Consider the following 4977-nt stretch of genomic DNA (forward strand, 5'->3'; position numbering starts at 1 on the left):
TCTGCCTGCTGCTGTACAGCACACCCACAGCTCAGTGCTCCTCCCACTGTGGTAAATGACAGTTAGTCTTGTCCTCTAGTATTGCTAGTTGATTTTCTAACTTTTGCCTACCGTTCCTGAAGGAGGGGCAAAACCAGAGGAGAGTAAAGCAGAAAGGGGCTCTTCTGTTAGCAGGGTAAGACAGTGTAGAGGTGAGCCTGGAACACTAAGGAGCTGCCTGAGACATACTAGATAAGGACTGACCAAGAAAAGGATTTTTGCTACATTTTAAAGATGCAGTGTGTGTTCCTCTTCTCCCAGCAGTAGCTTCGGTTGCCCTGTAAAGCTGTTTGGAAATCTCTTATGGTTATCAGAGGATTGTTTTCGCTTTGCTTTGGGAAAGGCTAAAGAACAAGATTATGTATGTACTTGGGCGACTGGTGCCTCCCAAGTCTGGGGGGGCACCAGATCGCTGACAGGTGAGGGGGGGTCCCCCAGCAGCTGATCGCTGAGCCAGCAGCCAAACCAGAAGTGCATTTCATGGCTGGCACTTCCAGGGGGTGCACAGCTGATCTCATGGGGTGCATGTGCACCCCCTACATGTCACTAATGTGTATGTAACTTACTTTGGAAAGAGTCCTAGTTTCTTGTCTTATATCTTACCCTTTCAACTCTTAACATCAAAATCAGTTGATTGAAATCTTTGTGGTGAAAATGGCATAAAATGGAATACATTTGCATTCTGACTTTTTGACTAATTGGTTTTGTAGACTACTAATATGGGTATTTTAAAATTTCATTAATTTAAACTCACAACATCCCCAGGTCTAGGTTTAGAGATGAAGGATAGTCTGGTAGGTAAGTCTCTAAACTGGGATTTGGGAGGTCTGACTTCCTTTGTGATTTCAGATAAGTCACAAAGGGACCTAACTCCAACCATTTCAGTTCAGAGACAGACTTTTAAAGATATTTAGGCACCCAAAGATGCAGAATAGTACCAAGCAGGATTTTCCAAAGTATCGGGATGCCTAATATTTATTGATTTCAATGGGATTAAGCACTTTATATGTCCTATTGGTTGCTAATCCTAAATGACACCTAAGGAAAGCTCCACTGTAAGCACTGCAGTTGTTAAAGTTTAGGCACTTTGCCCAGAAGGGTGAACCAAATGGACAGGTTAGGTACATAGGATCTCCATAAAGTAAATGGGGATACTTATGTCTCCTAATAGCAATACAAATTGCTTTAGGAGGAGCCTTCAGCTGGGCTGAAGTATATCTGAACTCCTACTCTTCCCTGGAGCACAGGCATTTGACTCTGAGGGCAAGGGTGGTACTTCTCCCTTTTGGACTGTTCCATCCAGACTGTTCAGAGGGCAGGCACCTCCCTGAACCAGAATACCTAGCTGACAGAAGCACTGAGTTGAGCATTCTCAACAGAAGCATTGAGTTGACAATCATTGGTTAAAAAGAAATGCCAAGACTCCCTTCATCACTGCTCAACAAGTCTCACACACACATTATGTCCCATCATGTCTGCCTGTGAGCAAACTTCAACAGGAGGGGTGAAGGAAGGCCACTACTGAGACTAGCCAATAACCTAGTGGTTAGAGCACTTGCCTAGGATTGAGGGGGAGGTGGGTTTGGAGTTGGGCCTGGAACCCATGTCGCTGATTTCTTAAACATGTCATCTTACCACTAAGCTCATGGGAAAAAGATGAGCACTGCTGATATGTCAGGGACTAGGATTTTGAAATGAGCTATATAAGTGCTTTCAGAACTGAACAGTTGCTGACTGAGATCAGAGCGTATCAAAGGAATTGGAAGTTTAGGTAGAGATTAGGGTGTCGCACAGATTTCCCTCACAACAGAGTTAAGGTGGGAATGAGGAGTGTCTGAGTAAGAGCGTTAGCCCACATGTATTTAATAGGAACTCAAGATGTTTTGTAACTGCTGAGAGGAGTCAACTAATCTCTCTCTTTTAACTTAGATATGTAGAGTGGCTACAAAATCAGTTTGGATCTAGTTAAAAGGGAACTTAGAATTTAGTTTCAGTATTTAACACCTACCTTTTAGATACTCTGCTATGTGGTGGAATCCTCACCTCAGACTAGGTGTCCAGCTTCCCTGTACATTGCATAGAGAGAATTAGGAACGTAAAAGTGAGGTCTAGAGCTAGAATGCTAAATATGAGTATACCTAATTTGGGCAACAGAAATCTTGATGACAAGAGTGAGACCTAGCTCTTACCCTCAAAGGTATCCAGGTGCCTATCTCTATGGTTAGGGACAGAAGTTACACATAAACCAATTTAAGTGATCAGAAACTGGTTTAAACCTGTAAAAGAACAGAAGTTCAGTGCACATAAACCAGTTTCAAAATGACTGAAACATGTTTAAGATAATGAATGTAGTATTAGACTTAACTGATTTAGGTTAAACTGGTTTATGAAACTTCTGCCTCAAATCCCTTCCTGGTTTAAGTTAAATCAGAGTCTCCCAGCATCCCAGCATGCTTTTCAGCCCTGGGCTAGGCTACGCTATCTGCTCCAGAGAGCAGGGCTGGCTCTGCCCCTCTGCTTCCTAGCTGGATCAGTGAGGACTGGCTCACAGGCCTTACTTGTTGGATCACTGCCCCCTCCCCCGCCGCCTGGCAAACAGTGGCTGGGGGCTGGCGCCAGGGAGGGGGTTAAATTCCCCTTCCCCCAAGTACGGAGCTGCCCTGCCCTCCTGGCTTACTTACTGCTGGCTGCGACTGTGGGTTACAAATCCCAGAGACACCTGGAAGCAGGAAGAGGAAGTGATTAGCAACCCTGCAGAGTCCTGCTGCTCTGATTGTGGACCACAAATCCAAGAGACCTTGGGGGCAGCAGGAAGAGGAAGCAAACACATAGACCATGCTGGCTTCTGGCTTGGGCCACTGCAGGCATGTGGCTGTATTTCCTGAATCACAAATGAATGTCTGTTTGTTTGCTTAACGCTTCAGTCTTTGCAGTTTAGGGTAACCTGCAAAGACAGCCTCAGGCTTTTTGACTGTCTGTACTTAGCCTATATGGGAATGCTAAGCACCCACAGAAATGGAGTAGCAGTGCCCCCCTCGCCTGCCCCCCCATCCAAAGGATAGACCACCACTCACTTGGATTATGAAACATCTGGATTTGGAGCAGGTATTTTAATCTAGGCCTCCTACCTTTCTTTATCTTAAGTATTAGGCCACAGGATATGTTGAAGTGGGTCTTTCTCAATCTTTTCTGTTTAGCACATTACACGTCGCATAAAATGCTTAACTAGTAAGTAGTTGCACAGAGAGAGAGAGAGTATAGCCTAACAGTCTGGTGGTTAAGGCACTCATGTAGGATTCTGTCCATGTCCTAATAAATATTCAAATATTTTAGGAGTATAAGACTGAAACCAGTCCTGTGTAATTGAAATCAACCAAGTCACATAATCTTTTTAATATATTTATCAAGTTGTATTTTAAAATTAATTGTTGCCTCCACTACACTTACCAGAAGGGTATTCCAGAACCATCACCCCTCTGATAGTTAAAGAATTCAAATTTTCTGTTTAAATGTATTCATTGACATTTTATACCCACTCATTCCAGAAATAATATACAATAAATAGTTTCTTTCTCCCTGGTCTTTATCCCCCCTGATGAGCATGCATCTCCCTTCAGTCTTATTTTGCTAGCTTAAACAAGCTAAGATCTTTTAGTTTCTTCTCAGAAGAAAGGCTCACTATTCTGTATCAGCTCTTGTCTGCAATTGTTGCAGCCTGGATTCAACTTTCTTGAACAGGGGTGACCAGAACTAGACATAGCATTGCAGGTGTTTAAAGTGACACTTACGCACCTAAGGTTTTTATAGATCTAGGTACACATACTTAAATATATATTGATAGGTATGTAAATCTGTAAAGTGGGGCTGGTGGCATTTTCTTACATAGGTATCATAAGAATAAATAAATATGTTAAAGATGGCAAAGCACTTAGATCTTGTGGTACTGGGATTCATGTAAGTATCTGAGATAGAAATAGTATTACTATTTATGGATACAGGATACCACAACATAGATCATTTAAGTTGCTTATTGAGGTCTGCACTGGAAATCAGAGACAAAGTGAAGAATAGATCTCATAACCAGAGTCCTGTAGTTTAATGCACAGATAAACAATTTTCATTTTAGGATTGTGACCCCCCAAACTTCTTTAATATTGCTAAAGGGGCAGAGGGTAGAAGTAGATAGAGGTTGAAAGGAATCCTGAACAAGGGTGTGGATGCTAGTATTAAAATAGACAAGATTCACTGCAGCCGCCATCTTATCCTCCGCTGCCTCGTTTAAAGGAACATCCATGAGGCTGGCAACTTGTATTTCACAGCTGTTCTTCAAATCAGTTAACAGCTTTCCCTGTGGTGCTTGTCTCTTTCAGTATGTAAATTATAGCACTTCAAACTCTGCAGTCTGTTGTAAACAGAATGATGATCTTAAAATATCACTTATCAAAATATCTCTAAATCTCTTAATCTATTCAATGATTGTATCCACTTTTGAAAGACAGTCTGACTGTGCTCATGTTTTCATATTAAATTCCATTTTACAGTGGTTGATGACTCATCCTGCTAGATTTTAGCATAGGAGCTAAAAGCTAGGTAATCTGTTTTCATAAAAAAGCATACAAAATAGCTCTGTTTTAAATATTTTCAGTTTTTTAACCACTTCCGGCCAAAACAAAACGCTTCATTTTGAGCTGTAGACATTTCCAGGTGCCTTTTTGTTGCTGTGTACTTCACTGGCAAACTTCCCTCCTGAAAAGCCAAAACATAGAGGTCTTGGGCACTATCTACGTACCATTCCTTGAGGTCCTAAGGACTAATTCTCTCCCGTGGGGCAGAATTGTGCATGTGGTGCAGCATCTAGGAGCTGTGTAGGAGCCTTTTAAGTAATTTTGTTCCATGTTTCAAAAGCCAGCAGAATCCAGCCTCCTTGCCAGATCAGCA

Source organism: Alligator sinensis, unplaced genomic scaffold (assembly GCF_000455745.1).
Source record: "Alligator sinensis unplaced genomic scaffold, ASM45574v1 scaffold557_1, whole genome shotgun sequence".
NCBI lineage: Eukaryota > Metazoa > Chordata > Crocodylia > Alligatoridae > Alligator > Alligator sinensis.